This window comes from Lissotriton helveticus, chromosome 6 (assembly GCF_964261635.1).
Source record: "Lissotriton helveticus chromosome 6, aLisHel1.1, whole genome shotgun sequence".
Lineage (NCBI taxonomy): Eukaryota > Metazoa > Chordata > Amphibia > Caudata > Salamandridae > Lissotriton > Lissotriton helveticus.
Window position 1 is genome coordinate 251,732,723 of NC_136067.1, and position 19,038 is coordinate 251,751,760.

The window sequence follows — 19,038 nt, forward strand, 5'->3', positions numbered from 1 at the left end:
GGATGGTTGGGAACGTGTTATATAGCTTTTGTATTACCACCTGTATTTATTGCTCCTCCCATGTATCACAATGATTATGTTTTGTACCATGATTTCATATTGAATAGAGTGAAACGAACAATAGATTTTGATGAAATAGACCAGACTGATACCACATTACAACAATATGTAGATTTCAATTTGGGGTTATTTTCATTCGTAGGAGCTGCACTGAATAGCAGGAAGATAAGGCGGCTTACACGTGTGGTGGAAGCCGTCGCTAATGAAACTGCCTTTGCTTTAGGGAATATTACTGAGGAATTACAAATTACCAGAATTGTAGCGCTCCAGAATCGAATGGTTCTAGATGTGATACTAGCTGATAGAGGTGGAGCATGCCGCGTCATCGGAAGTAGTTGTTGCGTTTACGTACCAGATAACTCACCTTCTGTATATGATTCGATTATAAAATTACATAAAATAGCTGCTGAGATCCATCCAGAAAATGGAACATGGACCTTTTCTGGTTGGTTCTGGACCCTGCTTAGTACTTGGGGTTGGAAATTATTAACGATTCTCTGTGTTTTTATTGGAGTACTATTTTTTCTTTGTCTATGTATTCAATGTGTCCCTACATTATGTTCTGTATGTATCACAGCCTGTATTCCGTCCAAACGAGCTGTTGTTAAGCAAGAGAAACTGATCAATGATGAAGTATTGAAAATAATGGCTATTGACATTGAGGATGAACATTCTGACTACGTTCACTATGAGGTAGCTTTTGCTAAACGCTAAAAGGGCCGTCTGTCGTGTTTTGGCAGCTCCTGAGTTAGCGTTTAGCACAGCTACACGGTCTTTTCTGTTAACTTGACCAAAACGAACGGGGGCCATTTTGAATCCCTCTGGCTTCCGTTTCCTATGAACACGCTGCCTCGTGGTCAGTGTGCCCTTTTGTCCTTTCTCGATACTCATGGTCACTAGTCTGCTCGGCAACAGGCTATTTTTAGTACTGGTCAAGCGCACATGCGCATTACGCACCAATTGGTCACTCTTTAGGAATGTTCACACTAACTGACCAGTGCTGTTGAAACTCCTCCCACATGTTGGCCGTGTTCCAAAAATGACCTTATATGTACCTAAAATGTGTAACTTGTAACCGCCTATCTTTTTATTGCTAATAAACTGTATAAAAGGGGTCGCGCACCAATGTTCGGTGTGCTACTTCTTACATTACCGAAGGGTGCTGTAGGAATGTATCACCACCCCATGGGGTCTTAATAAACTTGTCTTTTACCTTTTCCAGTGTCCGTGCCAACTTCTATACTAAGGTGTTCGAGAGTTTAGCAGAGTATGTAGGCCTGATTTGAACCCAACACCACAAGCTGACCTGCACCAACTGGACCTGCCAGGACCTGTTTGGGCCCTGCTGCTTGCCACTGCTGGGGGAGTCCTGTTACCCAAGAGGTGCCTCTAATGACCAACATCCATGGCTGGCATCAGTCACAGCTACTCCTAAATAAAAAAGGGGAAAATCCTGAAGTTTGGGTCTCTTCGTGACAGTGAACATGCCAGTTTTTGCCAATACTCTACTGCCCACGTCGACCGCAAATGTGGCGGGCCAGCAGGGTCTGTTCTTTGCTAAGACCACCAGCAATGCGAGAGCTGTACTTCGCACTACAGCAAAGACAGCCCGAAGCAACTATCAATACTAACAAACAGAAATGACCATCCACAACGCCCAACCAGTTCTTTGCACTACAGCAAGGATCCTGCGACACTCAAACTGCTGCTGTGTGCATCCTCCAATGTAAAAAGAACTCTTTGCGCCAAACTTGAGACTTTAACTCTTTAGTGGGACTAACCTAGTACTTAAATCCGACCGGCACTCCATCGCCGTTGGCCTGCTTTTACCACTGTCTGGTACCACCAGACAACCAAGTGTGGCGCGTGGTGCTTTTTAGAGCTATTTTCACTGAAAACTTTAAATAATGATATCTACAGTTCTGCTGATTGGATTTTGTTTGTTTTGGTGTAATTTCATTTTTTCAAATGTACTCTATTTTTTTCAATTGGTTCGGGATTTGTATTGTGTTGGGTTTACCCTTTGTTACTAATGGTGTTCTGCCTAAGTACTTCACACTTCAGACTTTAGAGGATCCCACTGACTGATTTTCCTGTGGTTTAATTTACATACTATTTGCTAGATGGATTACTACCTCGGGCATTGACCTGCAATGGCAGGCGATGTCTGTGCAGATGAAACCTCATCCCTCTTCCCTGCCTGTTCCCAGCATCTCCCCCTCCCTTTCTTGATTGCATTTGCAAGTTTTGCATGTGGTTATATATGTTTATGGAACCTGGATGTAATGTACTCAAAATAGTTTTCTCTGTTTTCAATGGATGCAGCATTGCTGTTGTTAACTGAACACGAAATAAACAATAACAAAAATTACATTTTGCCTCTAAGTTAAGACTGAATGATTTGTGCCAAACTACCATGGTGTTAAGCATAGGTTAATTTAGTGGTTTACTGTTTGTGGCTGTGGTTTGTGGTTCATCCTGACAAGGATTGTGTTTATTGAATGTGGCTTCCATCCCTCCCAACTAATAACCCGATTTCTTATATTGATGTCTAGTGGTGGGATCCAGTACTTGTCTTTATGCATTGCCACTCAATGATTTTACACATCAGTAAAATAATATGATATCAGAATTAACTTCTTCTAAATTCTCCTTGATTAGAATTTTTATTTTTATTTTCCAAATTCTATTCCTGCCTCGTATTTGTGGTACCTGCTTACCAAAAAAAGTTGGAGTTTAACAGCATTGATAACCTCAAGGTGAAGACGGCCACAAAAGTGGACTTTCAGACAGCCCTCAGAGCCTTCAATGAGGTTTACAGTATACAAGCTGCAACAGAGGAGCTGGCGCGGGATGACCCTAAGGACTTTAATGAGGAGGAGGAAGAGACAGGAGAATGCATGGCCCCACGCCTAGAGCGGCAGCATGAGAAGGAAAATCTGCCTACAGGAGCAGCGTCTCCTGAAAGGAGTAATGTGTCTTCCCACAACCTGTCCTTTGAGGAACTGAAGGACAGAAGAGCCAAGAGGGAGCTCAAACTGCTGCTGGCCAAACTAAAGTTGGAAGCATCCAAAGAGGAGGCAGCTACAAAAAGTGGCCAAGTGGAGAAAAAATGTTTGTTTATTCACAAAGTGAGTTTGAAGGAGCTGGTCCCAAAAACCAAACAACACTCTGAGTCCAATGGCATGGTGGGCAGACAACGCAGTGTCCAATGGAGATATAAGGGTACACATTCCCAAAAATTTGGTACCCAGCTATGTGCTGGGAATCGATATTGATAAGTGGTTCATGGCCTATGAGGTAGCCCTAACAATGGATAGGATCCCACATGAGGATTGGAGGGCTAGTCTGTTGAAGTACATGCCCAATTTTGGGAAGGATACCCTTCTAACCCTAGAGGCAGCTGACCAGATAATATATGCCCACCTGAAAATAGCACTTGACACCAAGTTTGGTCTCACCCTGAGAAATAAGGCTCAGGGACAGTAACAAATTGCTTAACTAGCATTGGGTGAACTTTATGAAGTACTTTGGTAAGACACTGAATGGTTGGGTGAGGGACTGCAATGTGAGCGATGTTGATGGATGGATGGTATAACCTGATTTTGAAATAGCACATGCTCAGTACTCAGATACTAAGCTCACTGTACCCAGAGAGCTTGCAAAGGAAGAAAACCTCTGGATCAGCAGCAGAGTATCCAAAAAGGCACCGGGGGTATCACCAAAAGGGTGGACAGGGTCCCCACAAGAGGGGACAAGGGTAAACCCAAACAGTTCACACAATACCCCCAAAAGAGTTCTATGGGTAAGGATTTCCAGTCCCAACCTGAACATAAGCCAGTAAGGTTCCATGGAAAAAAAGCCCTCAGGCCACTTTACCCCTGAGTGCTACGAGTGCCATAGGAATTGGCACTCTAAGAGAAATCCCAACTGCCCGAAAAGACTACAGCCCCCCCACCCCCACAGGTGGGCAGACCCAGTGGATGGCAGGTATAGTGCTCAGGGAAGAGATTGTCTCAGTTAGTGTGGGGGAAGTGCAGAGGTTATCCTAAAGTCCCTGGTTAACAAAGAGATGGTACCAAAGGCTAACATGCATAAAAAGTATAGGCAGTCGGTTCCATCAATGGGTAGAGGCTCTGAAAGACACAGGAGCCAGAATCATTTTTGGTAGATATCATCTTGTTTGCTCAGAGTAGGTACTTCCTAATATACCAAGTGGTGACTGCGGACAAGAGCCATTACCCCATTTCTCTGATTCCTTTGAATGGGGGGTTTCAGGTTCCTTAATGGTAACTGTGAGTCCAGCCATGCCTTTGGTTTGTTTGGTTGGAAATGATCTGGAGTACACCATCTGGGAAGAGGTGGAGCTCCGGTCCCACTTGGAGATGCTTGGGTTGCCTGAGTGAGTATGCCTGACCACATGGCCCATGGCAGCCCGTGAGGAGAGTCCAAACGTCCGGGAGCTTAAAAACAATACCCCAGTACAGGATAAAAAGAGGATGGAAACCTGCTACATAGGTTCCCACAGTCCGGTAGGATGAAGGTTCCTCCCTGGAACTACCAGGGAGGACATTATGGCCTGGGAGACCTACCTGAACTAAACAGATGGCAAACTGAAAGAGGCATCTCCCAGTTCTACCCAGCACAGAAAGAGTGCTCCATTCTTGAGGGCCTACAGTAGCAGGCCGAGGCCCGGGTAAATTTAGACATCTCTGGTGATCACTTTATCCACTGGGAGATGGTCTCCTATTTAGGGAACCTAAGTTTCCTGAACCTGGGCCTGAGGCAACCAGTGTGTTAGTGGTTCCACAGTGTACTGGGCATTCCTATTGGGACTAGCTCATGATATAAACCTGCAGGACATCAGGGGCAGGCCAAGACTTTTGCAAGATTGGTCACCCACTTCAGTTGGCCATGGATTAAAACAATCTTTGGTCTATTCTGGAGATCATGTCCTACCAGCCAGCCCAGTGAGAAAACAATGGTGAAGCAGTATTTTGCCTTGTTCCCTTGCCAATTGTATGCACCTCCTTTGAAAAGATGGGCCTCCTTTGAAAAGACAGGTTTAGGCAACAAGTTTATCCTGGTCGTGGTGGGCCATGCCGCCAGGTAGCCAGAAGCCATCACACTGTGAACAGTGAGAAGAGCACAGAAGGCCTCTAAGCCTTGTGATGCATGGAGGGGAGCACGCTCCCAAGCAACCCCCACAAGATGTAGTCAGCTACATGTTCGCACCCACTACTCAGATGAAGCACTTTTGGAAAAAGCCATCTGCAAACCTTGAAGCCTGCCAGAAAGTAATGAAACTCTGTAAGACCAGAAGGCCACTATGGTTGTTTGAACCTGGTCAGAAAGTTTGGGTCAATGAGCCAGTGGAACACCAGGCCTCGTAGTGCCATTGGATTGTGCCCTATGAGGTCAAGAAGTGAAAGGGAGGGGGCACCTACCTGGTAAACCTCAAGACCACCAGGAAACTGTTGAGGCTCCTGCACATCAAGCACGTAAAAGCCCACTTTGAGAGGTCCGAAGGCACCGTACTCTAGGTAACCGAGGTAACCGATGGAGGCAAGGAGGAGGAGAGTGAATCTCTACCCCATCTGCTCTCCTCTAGAGAGCAAGAAGGATCAGTAAACGGTGTGAACCTCTCCCCTCTCTGACTCCCTCACAAGAGAGATAATGCCGCCTGTTACTGGAGCATTTCTCCTCCTTGTTTTCATTTGCCCTAGGGCTCACTGCTTGGTGTCCCTATAATATTGACACAGGAGATAGCATGACTGTCACAAACAAAATTATAGGCTATCTGACAAGGTGAGAGTCAGCATTAAGGATGAGGATTCCAAAATGCTTGACCTTCTCCTTGCTGGACCCTCAACACGAATAGAACTCTTTGTGCCAGACTTGAGAAGGTAACTTTTCAGCGGGACTAACTTGGCCCCTGTATCTGGCCTCTACTCCATCGTCATTGCCCTCAACTTGTGATTTTCCCTCAGCCTGATGCGACCCAATAACCACAAGTCACAATTCATGTTTTTTGGCTCTATTTTCATTGAAAACTTTATATATTCAGATCTTCAGTTTTCCTCATTAGATTTTGTTAATTTTGGTGTCATATATTTATTAAAATGTACTCTAATATTCAGAATTGGTCCAGGATTATAATTGTGTAGTGTTCTCATTTTATTTCTGTTTTACAGTGTTGTATAAATACTTTACAATGTGCCTCTAAGTTAAGCCTGACCAATGTGTGCCAAGCTACCAGAGGTTTAAGCACAGGTTAATTCAGTGATTGACTCTGACAAGGATTGCGTTTATTATTTGAATGGGGCTTCCAGCGCTCTGAACTAATGAGCCAATTTTGTACAATATGGACTAGGGCAGGAACTGTTAAATGTGGGAAATCATAATGTTCCTTTCTACATATTCAATGATTCAATGTCTAACTAATGAAGCTTTGTCAAATTGATTGATTAGTCCAAAGGAACATGAATTTTTAAATACGAATAAAGGTAAGACAGGTTGTATCTATGGTTTACCCAAGATACATAAGAATGTTATTAACCCTCCTTATAGACCAATTGTGTCAACTATAGGGACTATGACGGAACCCCTATCTAAATTTGTTGATTTTTATTTAAGACCTCATGGGGCATATTACCAACAACTAGCGATAATTATCGCTATGTTGGTTTAGCGGCGATATTTTTAGCGCCGAGCTGCGGCGATTTTTATCGCTTAGGAGCCTTGATATTATCAAGGTTTATCTCCTAAGCGATAAAAATCGGCCGAAATGCATGAATATCGCTGAAAAGTCAGCGATATTCATGCATTACTGAGCTAATGCTCTTAGCCATGTTATCCACCTACCATTGGATAACATGGCTAAGAACTGCTAAGGGGCAGGTGTTAGCTTTTGGAGATATTCGCGCTTAGCGAGAATATCTCCAAAAGTTGGTAATAGGAGATAGCGATGTTAGCGACTGTTTCCAGTCGCTAACATCTTGGAACGCCCACTTTGCATGTCATTAGTGATAAATATCACTGACATGCAAAGCGGGGCCCAAGATGGTTGCTATCTCCTACTAGCTGTCGCTAACCGGTGTTAGCGACAGCTAGGTAATAGGGAGATCATTTTATCTCCGATTCCAAAAATTAAATCCTACATTAAAGATACGGGCCATATGATTAATACAGTTGAGAATTTGAATTTCATGTCTAATAGGGACATTCTGGTTACTATGGATATTGAATCCTTATATAGTAATATCCCTTTGAATGAAGCAATTGTAGCGACTGATTGGTTTATTGATCAACATAACATTGTCTGTCCTAAAAAATTCCTTATAGACTGTTTATTTATTGTTTTAACAGAAAACATTTTTGAGTTTGGAGATCTGCTTTTCCGTCAAATCAGGGGTGTAAGTATGGGTGCCTCAGTTGCACCATCAATAGCGAATATTTACATGTCTGTTTTTGAAAGTAAGTTTATTGACAATGAAATTGACCCTTTTTTTGAGTCTATTTCCAATTGGTCCAGATATATTGATGACATCTTTTTTATTTGGACCAATAGGAAAGATTCTCTACTTGAGTTTCTTGAATGGATTAATCTGACTGACACAAATTTAAAATTCACTGCAAAATATAGCACAGATCATGTAGAATTTTTGGATCTTTTGATAAAAAATCAGAATAATAAATTACAGGTTGACCTTTACGTGAAACCTACGGCACGTAATACATTGCTTCATTTTAGCAGTTTTCACCCTAGGAGTCAACGACAAAGCATACTCTTTTCGCAGTTCTTAAGGGTTTGTAGGAACTGCACTAGTCTTAGTGATTATGACAAGCAAGCTGCCATTATGAGGAAAGAATTTATGGACAGAGGTTATCCTCATAGATTAGTCAGAGACTCTTACAAAAGAGCACGCTTTTACGACTGTGATGCTCTCTTGAAGTCAAAAGAACTGAATACCAAGGATCAACTTGTCTGTATAACCAGACATTCGACTCTCAATGATCGTGTCAAACAGATCATTAATGCCTATTGGCATATTCTTAACTGCAACCCTACTTCTAAAAATAATCTTGCCAAACCTTTGTTTGCACATAAAAGAAATAAAAATATTAAAGACCCTATTGTGCATTCTAGATTTGGAAAGAAAGCTGAATTGTTAGGAAGCAGTCAGAGATCCCTTTTGAACAACCTCCCAGACTGAGGAACAGTTAAATGCTCATCATGTAAATCTTGTGTGAACATTTTAGAAGGTGAGTATTTCTCACATATTGGCTTTTCTGCCAGAGCTAGTGAAATTTGGAATTGCAAGACAGCCAACGTAGTGTATTTTATTTTATGCCCATGTGGCCTTGGCTATGTTGGTGAGACCAGTAGATCCATTCAAATTCGACTGACAGAACACAGATCAGCCGTGAGAACAGGGAAGCTTACAGCCCCGTTAGTAAAGCATTTTGTGGAAATGAACCATAAACCGGACGATTTCCAATGGCGTGTCCTAGAAAATATCAGGACACCTGATAACAAGGGCGGTTGCGCCATTCGTAAGAAAAGAGAAGTCTATTGGATTTTCGTTTTTAACACTTTTAAACAAGGATTGAACAGCAAAATTCCTTGGGAGAATGCGATATTCTAAATCGCTCCAGTAAATTAGGTCCCCAGTTTGCTGTCCCTTTGAAAATCACATGGGTCGTTGAACTTATTGGTCCTCATAAGTTTGACATTTTAATTATATGGTTTGTTGCATTTAACATATTTGTTATAAAATCATCTATTAATCTATTTCATTTTTATTCTTCTGATGATGGTTTATTTTTATTTAAACCAACATTATAATATATCGTTTTTGTATTTAGTATGTTGTTAGTGTATAGACATTCTGATCTGATTATATTTTTTTCTTCTTTTTTCTTTTTCTTTTTCCTTTAATTACTCCTCTCCTTTATGATTTTGGTAGCCAGGATACCATTCACACGTTTTTATTATCTATACTAGCTGTTTGTTAAGCTTCATAGGCTAACAGAAAAAGTTCCAGCTACAATCTTGCTTATAGGTCGATATACCTTTAAGAACTTCCAGGTGCTTATTCACGTGACTTGTATGCACCAGCTATTTAAACACCTTACTGGCCGTTTGCTCGTTTGTTATATCCATTTTTGAGCCGGCTGGCGCCAACAACTATCCTTGGTTTGGACGCCGTTTTTCCGCCGCATTTTGCTGTAATTAAGGTGAGCCTCCTTCTGCAAGACCGATTTTAAGTAGTTAAATGTTGCAGTTTCCACATTGTTAACTGCATTATTTGAACAGTTTACGAATCACTTTATATATATTTCCTCTGTTAAAAAAAATTAAAAAATAAATAATACAAATTTTCCTAATCTCAGTTTTATTTAGATGGGTCATCATTAAACAGTTAGCTGTCAACAGGAATTCTCTGTTTAAACGCCTCTACGCGACATAAGCGGCTATGCGCTTGGTGAGTGTTTCAAATATTTAGGATGCACCTCGATGTGTAGCCGATAAAAAGGGCGCATTGATATTCAGATCTTTGTCGTATTTGACTCGCTTGTCCTAAAATGTTACGTATTGCCCATTGTAAGAAAGGTAGCCACCATTTAAGTGGCGTTGACTGATATTAAGGTGTACATATGAATATAGTTTATCGAATGGTATCGTTCTGGCTGTAAACATTACATGTTTATTTCTTTGTCGTTTTAAACATGTATATTAGTTTGTGACAGATAATCCCCTATATTCATAAATTACCATAACATGGATTCTAGCTAGATTATTTTTGCAAAACCGTAGGGTAGGAAAACGGTAAACGCTGATCACCTATAGAAGTAGCTTGTGAGTCAGATGCGTTTCATTGGAAGTATAAATAATGACTTTTTTCTATACCTACTCTATTCTATTTTATTTTTTCTGAGTAAATTTATACGTTATTATTTCAGGTTGATAGATAGAATATCCTATATCTTACAACAACACGATAAAAGCGGCGACCACATCATATTTTAAATCGTGCAACGTTTTATCCTATTTCAAATAAACTTGAACATTCGAATCCCCTTTTGAGTGATTTAGCTACCACGCCTCTTTAGGTAAGTAAGATTCACTCTAAATACGAATTGGTAATACGGACTTAAGAGAGTATCATGGAACATTTAAAGTTTAATATGTGTTCCGTTTGTATCCTTTAGATATAAAACGCACTACTTTTGGAAATACGGTTCTCTGGGACATATCTGTGTTAATATCTGAAAATGTGCTATTTTAAACAACTAATCTTGATATACGGTGAGCATGAACAAGCCTAATAATTTCCGAGTATCGTTAGATTTCTAATCGGTCTGAAACTGTACATAAATATGTGTAAAAAATTGAGTACCTTTAAGGGCCATTTTTGAACCAGGTTCTGTTTAATGTCTATTATTCCTAAGTAGTGGGTAGCGTAAAGGACTTGGATAGTAATTTTTCTCATATTGACAGGTGGTCCATCAATTTTCTGTTCGAACCAGTGGATTACATAACGGAAACATAGAATGTTACCTCTTTTAAATAAATTTCCGACCACCCGTGATTGAATTGATATTTCTCCTCCCACTACATTATTTGATAATGTAGCTGCTCCAATATAGTGTTATATTGTGTTTTGGCTTATATGTATAAAACATGTATATTAGAAAAACTGTAAAGAAAGGTTGTCTACTAAGGAGGTTTTTCTTAGTTAATGGACATGCAATTTTGTGAAATGTAAACTGTCTTCAATTGGTTAATTATAATATGTTAGAATGAAACTTGATATGTTTTATTTTTCTATATATTTCAGAATTATTTGTGGCTCCTGAAGAAGGCGTTTTCTAACGCCGAAACGCGCGTTGAGTTATTAATTGCCACCTCTTGACTATATGTTTTTAAGTTGTTTAATTGTTGTTTCAAATTATAATGTTTTAAACCCTTTTTTGTGTTAAAATTATTGTGTAATTTGGTTTTATGCAGTATGATTATAACTTAAATGTACATTAAGATACAAGTTTTTTAATAGTGTATTTTTGTATGTCCATTTTCATTACAACCTTTCTCTTATTTTATTGTAATTATTGCCTAGGAATGTTACATGCAATCTGTTTTTCCCTGTCCTAGGAATTAGATTATTTCTGAATCAGGGGGCCCTTGTTTTTCTCGCACTATTACCCACAGCTTGTCTGTGTAGGGCTTTGTAATAGCATATTATTATATTCTTATTACTGTATTGTTATATATTGGAGCAGTCACATTGCATATTTTGACTTTTTTAATCGTTCCACATCTTCACTTATGGCCCAATTAAAAAACGTTGGGTTTACTGATCAAGAATTCGCTTTATCGGTAGGTACCTCAGTTCCATCTAATAATATAAGTACTAACAATGGAAGCAATGATGAGACCAAAAAACTCTTAGATTTAAAGAAAAAACACATCAGGATGGAGGCACATGGTGAGTTTATGTTGGCTTATTTGAGAACAGGGATTATCCCTATTGGGTTGAGAGTTCGCAACACACCAGGGTTGTTTATACACCATAGACCCTTTTTAGAAAAATGGAGTTTAATAGCGAATAGGTGCTCCCGGGATTTAATGATCCTAATTGTGGAGACCTCCAAAGAACTAGCAGCCGCTATTAAAATTGAAATTGAAGAACTAGAAGAGAGATTAAAACAAATTAATGGAGTTGAGGAAGCATTGAAAAAAATAGAGGAGTATAATAAAGAACTAGAGTCCTTCATTAATTACCTCAATAAATGTAAAACAGATAAATTGGCGAGGGAAAAAAGGTTCTATACTGAGGAATTGGCCTATCCCTTTCTAAATAAAGATTTTTATCCGCAAAATCACTATATTAATGAGACGAGGACTGCCCCCCAGAGAGTGAATAATTTTTCTGATACATCAGACTCTGAAGGAGAAGGCCCCAATAAATATTATGAATCAGAAAGGGCTTACAACTCGTATTCAGGTACCCGACCACAACAACCTTTTTTATCCAACCAAGGGCCTCGTCGGGGACGCCCCAGAGTAAGATTCCAGAGTCAGGGCAGGGGGTATTTTCAGAAAAACTATCAACAGCACCAACAGCATCAACAACAGCAACAACATCAGCAACCAGAACCCCAGTTTATCAGGGAAACCCGCAATCGGCAATATTGGGATCGAGGGATGTAATCCCTATCTTTAATCTGTCAACTACTGTTCTTGATTGCCATAGTGAGTCCCTGTTATCTAAGGGTCTTTCATATGTGCCTCATGCACATGTGGATACCTTTGAACTGCACCAAGATATTATTTCTTTTTTCAGAAAGATCAGGTTAAAAACGTTTTTTGAAATGAATGAAGATTCGAATATAAACTCCTATGAACAAAGTAAGTTATCATTGCCATCCACTTTTAGTCCTTCTATGGACCAATTGGGTCCCGCGGTGGCTGCCTTTGAACTTACAGTACTTCAAAAACTTGAAAGGACACTGAAATTTATTCCTAAACCTCTTTACAATCTTAGTAAAGATGAATCACTGGCTCTTAAAGCACTTTCTAATAATAAAAGCCTTGTAATTAAGGGATGTGACAAAGGTGGAGGTATTGTCTTAGTCGATTCTAGTACGAACAGAATATGAAAACTATGTTAGACGACAATTCTACCTACCTTAAAATCAACTCTAATCCATCGGTTACCATTTCTAAAAAGAATCAATGTCTAACTAATGAAGCTTTGTCAAATGGATTGATTAGTTCAAAGGAACATGAATTTTTAAATACGAATAAAGGTAAGACAGGTTGTATCTATGGTTTACCCAAGATACATAAGAATGTTATTAACCCTCCTTATAGACCAATTGTGTCAACTATAGGGACTATGACGGAACCCCTATCTAAATTTGTTGATTTTTATTTAAGACCTCATATTCCAAAAATTAAATCCTACATTAAAGATACGGGCCATATGATTAATACAGTTGAGAATTTGAATTTCATGTCTAATAGGGACATTCTGGTTACTATGGATATTGAATCCTTATATAGTAATATCCCTTTGAATGAAGCAATTGTAGCAACCGATTGGTTTATTGATCAACATAACATTGTCTGTCCTAAAAATTCTTTATAGACTGTTTATTTATTGTTTTAACAGAAAACATTTTTGAGTTTGGAGAGCTGCTTTACCGTCAAATCAGGGGTGTAAGTATGGGTGCCTCAGTTGCACCATCAATAGCGAATATTTACATGTCTGTTTTTTAAAGTAAGTTTATTGACAATGAAATTGACCCTTTTTTTGAGTCGATTTCCCATTGGTCCAGATATATTGATGACATCTTTTTTATCTGGACCAATGGGAAAGATTCTCTACTTGAGTTTCTTGAATGGATTAATCTGACTGACAAAAATTTAAAATTCACTGCAAAATATAGCACAGATCATGTAGAATTTTTGGATCTTTTGATAAAAAATCAGAATAATAAATTACAGGTTGACCTTTACGTGAAACCTACGGTAATACATTGCTTCATTTTAGCAGTTTTCACCCTAGGAGTCAACGACAAAGCATCCCCTTTTCGCAGTTCTTAAGGGTCCGTAGGAACTGCACTAGTCTTAGTGATTATGACAAGCAAGCTGCCATTATGAGGAAAAAATTTATGGACAGAGGTTATCCTCATAGATTAGTCAGAGACTCTTACAAAAGAGCACGCTTTTACGACCGTGATGCTCTCTTGAAGTCAAAAGAACTGAATACCAAGGATCAACTTGTCTGTATAACCAGACATTCGACTCTCAATGATCGTGTCAAACAGATCATTAATGCCAATTGGCATATTCTTAACTGCAACCCTACTTCTAAAAATAATCTTGCCAAACCTTTGTTTGCACATAAAAGAAATAAAAATATTAAAGACCTTATTGTGCATTCTAGATTTGGAAAGAAAGCTGAATTGTTAGGAAGCAGTCAGAGATCCCTTTTGAACAACCTCCCAGTCCGAGGAACAGTTAAATGCTCATCATGTAAATCTTGTGTGAACATTTTAGAAGGTGAGTATTTCTCACATATTGGCTTTTCTGCCAGAGCTAGTGAAATTTGGAATTGCAAGACAGCCAACGTAGTGTATTTTATTTTATGCCCATGTGGCCTTGGCTATGTTGGTGAGACCAGTAGATCCATTCAAATTCGACTGACAGAACACAGATCAGCCGTGAGAACAGGGAAGCTTACAGCCCCGTTAGTAAAGCATTTTGTGGAAATGAACCATAAACCGGACGATTTCCAATGGCGTGTCCTAGAAAAGATCAGGACACCTGATAACAAGGGCGGTTGCGCCATTCGTAAGAAAAGAGAAGTCTATTGGATTTTCGTTTTTAACACTTTTAAACAAGGATTTAACAGCGAAATTCCTTGGGAGAATGCGATATTCTAAATCGCTCCAGTAAATTAGGTCCCCAGTTTGCTGTCCCTTTGAAAATCACATGGGTCGTTGAACCTATTGGTCCTCATAAGTTTGACATTTTAATTATATGGTTTGTTGCATTTAACATATTTGTTATAAAATCATCTATTAATCTATTTCATTTTTATTCTTCTGATGATGGTTTATTTTTATTTAAACCAACATTATAATATATCGTTTTTGTATTTAGTATGTTGTTAGTGTATAGACATTCTGATCTGATTATATTTTTTTCTTCTTTTTTCTTTTTCTTTTTCCTTTAATTAGTCCTCTCCTTTATGATTTTGGTAGCCAGGATACCATTCACACGTTTTTATTATCTATACTAGCTGTTTGTTAAGCTTCATAGGCTAACAGAAAAAGTTCCAGCTACAATCTTGCTTATAGGTCGATATACCTTTAAGAACTTCAAGGTGCTTATTCACGTGACTTGTATGCACCGGCTATTTAAACGCCTTACCGGCCGTTTGCTCATTTGTTATATCCGTTTTTGAGACGTCTGGCGCCAACAACTATCCTTGGTTTGGACGCCGTTTTTCCGCCGCATTTTGCCGTAATTAAGGTGAGCCTCCTTCTGCAAGACCGATTTTAAGTAGTTAAATGTTGCAGTTTCCACATGGTTAACTGCATTATTTGAACAGTTTACGAATCACTTTATATATATTTCCTCTTTTAAAAAAAAAAAAATAATAATAATAATTTTCCTAATCTCAGTTTTATTTAGATGGGTCATCGTTAAACAGTTAGCTGTCAACAGGAATTCTCTGTTTAAACTCCTCTACGCGACATAAGCGGCTATGCGCTTGGTGAGTGTTTCAAATATTTAGGATGCACCTCGATGTGTAGCCGATAAAAAGGGCGCATTGATATTCAGATCTTTGTCGTATTTGACTCGCTTGTCCTAAAATGTTACGTATTGCCCATTGTAAGAAAGGTAGCCACCATTCAAGTGGCGTTGACTTATATTAAGGTGTACATATGAATATAGTTTATCGAATGGTATCGTTCTGGCTGTAAACATTACACGTTTATGTTTTTTGTCGTTTTAGACATGTATATTAGTTTGTGACAGATAATCCCCTGTATTCATAAATTACCATAACATGGATTCTAGCTAGATTATTTTTGCAAAACCGTAGGGTAGGAAAACGGTAAACGCTGATCACCTATAGAAGTAGCTTGCGAGTCAGATGCATTTCATTGGAAGCATAAATAATGACTTTTTTCTATACCTACTCTATTCTATTTTATTTTTTCTGAGCAAATTTATACATTATTATTTCAGGTTGATAGATATAATATCCTATATCTTACAACAACACGATAAAAGCGGCGACCACATCATATTTTAAATCGTGCAACGTTTTATCCTATTTCAAATAAACTTGAACATTCGAATCCCCTTTTGAGTGATTTAGCTACCACGCCTGTTTAGGTAAGTAAGGTTCACTCTAAATACGAATTGGTAATACGGATTTAAGAGATTATCATGGAACATTTAAAGTTTAATATGTGTTCCGTTTGTATCCTTTAGATATAAAACGCACTACTTTTGGAAATACGGTTCTCTGGGACATATCTGTGTTAATATCTGAAAATTTGCTATTTTAGACAACTAATCTTGATATAAGGTGAGCATGAACAAGCCTAATAATTTCCGAGTATCGTTAGATTTCTAATCGGTCTGAAACTGTACATAAATATGTATAAAAAATTGAGTACCTTTAAGGGCCATTTTTGAACCAGGTTCTGTTTAATGTCTATTATTCCTAAGTAGTGGGTAGCGTAAAGGACTTGGATAGTAATTTTTCTCATATTGACAGGTGGTCCATCAATTTTCTGTTCGAACCAGTGGATTACATAACGGAAACATAGAATGTTACCTCTTTTAAATACATTTCCGACCACCCGTGATTGAATTGATATTTCTCCTCCCACTACATTATTTGATAATGTGGCTGCTCCAATATAGTGTTATATCGTGTGTTGGCTTATATGTGTAAAACATGTATATTAGAAAAACTGTAAAGAAAGGTTGTCTACTAAGGAGGTTGTTCTTAGTTAATGGACATGCAATTTTGTGAAATGTAAACTGTCTTCAATTGGTTAATTATAATTTGTTAGAATGAAACTTGATATGTTTTATTTTTCTATATATTTCAGAATCATTTGTGGCTCCTGAAGAAGGCGTTTTTCTAACGGCGAAACGCGCGTCGTGTTATTAATTGCCACCTTTTGACTATATGTTTTTAAGTTGTTTAATTATTCTTTCAAATTATAATGTTTTAAACCCTTTTTTGTGTTAAAATTATTGTGTAATTTGTTTTTATGCAGTATGATTATAACTTAAATGTACATTAAAATACAAGTTTTTTAATAGTGTATTTTTGTATGTCCATTTTCATTACAACCTTTCTCTTATTTTATTGTTATTATTGCCTAGGAATGTTACATGCAATCTGTTTTTCCCTGTCCTAGGAATGAGATTATTTCTGAATCAGGGGGCCCTTGTTTTTCTCGCACCCTTTCTACATATTACACTTACAGTTTCCTGCTCCAAATATTGCAAGTAGTACTGTGTGTTTTCTGCCAAACAATATATTGTGTTAATTGAAAAGACCATATAATAATAATAATCCACATTTGTAAAGCGCACAATCACCCGTAAGGGTCTCTAGGCGCTGGGGGCCGTCGGGAAGATTAAGCAAGCTATTGGCCAGAGTCACATGGTGCTGGGCTAACCTGCCGCCGGAGCCGGGGATCGAACCCTGATCCCCACATTCCAGCGTCAGTCGCCCTGGCCGCGGCGCCACACCTCTCCTAGCTGTTGCACTCTTCCCTGGAAATGAGATCAAAAAGGGAGTCGCACTACAACTTATAATAATAGGTGTGATAAGAAATATTCTAACTTTCCATGATTGGTCACACCACTCAATTTGCAGTACAAGTCAGATGTTGTCCAAAACCGGGGGCATGGCTTGGAGTCTGAGAAAGATGGCGCACCCGAGTGACTCTCCTCGGGGCGGCATGGAACAGCAGCAGCTTAATGCCATTTCTCTCCATGGTTTGATGGTCGGACTCGGACGGAAGTATTTTGGAAGCGCCAGAGGTGACTCTTATGTATTCTTCTTCATCTGAGGCGCGAACCCTTACACAGAAATGATGGCCGCCATTTTGTGGAACCAACAGCTCTCCACAGTGGTACGATGGAGCTGAGGATGCGTTTGTGACCGCTGTGAAATCATCCGGCACATTGCTGCTTCTTTCTGCTTACTTGTTTAGAATGGCGTTTTTCCTTGAGGGTTAATTTTGTCATTTATGAACCTTCTCCTCTGTTAAATATTTGTCAAATATATCACATCAGCAAGGCGACATATTTGTTTGATGCCTCTTCGTGTTATGGTCATCACATGAACTCAAATTTAATTTCAAAATACATGTGCTAGCTCAGTTCTGCTACCTTTTAAGGTGTTGAAATACAGGGGCTATATAATTCTTTTCTATGGGAAGGTTGAAAAAGGTGAGTCCTTCCTTGGCTCGTTCAACGCTGTTCTTTATCAAGAATTCTACAATTTTTTCAAAGTTCTCCAAAATGGAAGATTCCTTAGTTTCTTTATCTACTGGCTCTTCTTCTTCGATACCTGCTCCTGTTGCTGCAGGGAAGAACTCCACGAAACACTTTAAAAAAAAGATCCCCCATCTCTTTCAAAATCATCCTCTCCTGTCTCCTTGGAAATGTTGCTGGAGGAAATATGTTCACTAAGACCATATATGGAGGGAACCAATGCTAAATTGCAATTTCTCACTGAGAATTGGTCAAAGATGGATGAAAGACTAACCGTGGTAGAACAAAATGTGTCTTCACTTGGAGGCTGAAGCTAAGGCCAACGCTCTTCAATCTCAGGTCTTCTCACTCCAGAAACAAGTGGAGGACCTTGAAAATAGAAATAGGCTGAATAATCTACGCATTTATGGACTGCCTGAAGCCATTGAGCCTCCTATTTTTTTCAAATCTTTCATTCAAAAGTTTTAAACATGCCAGAAGAAACTTCCCTCAATATTAAACGTGCTCATCGGCTGAGGCATCAGCAGGCTACTTCTACCACTCCAGGGCAACCCAGAGGTGTTATTTTATGTTTTTTTAGAGTACACCGACTTACTTAAAGTCCTTACAGCAGTTAAATCAACTAAGCGTGTTGTATGGTCTGGCAACAATGTATATTTTTCTCAAGACTATGCTAAAAATACAGCTGACAGATGTAAAGAATTTCTCAATTTGAGGTCAGAACTCAGATCTCTTGGGGCTCGCTATGGTCTTTTTCACCCCTGCCTATTCAAAGTCACTTATAAGAATAAAACTACAACTTATGAAGACCCGATTTGACTGAAAAGCTTCATTAACAGTTGCAATATAGAAGCAATGGATTTTTCTGGAGCGTCCTTATCTCAGGCCATATAGAACCATAAGAACTTCCTATATGTTTTTCTAAT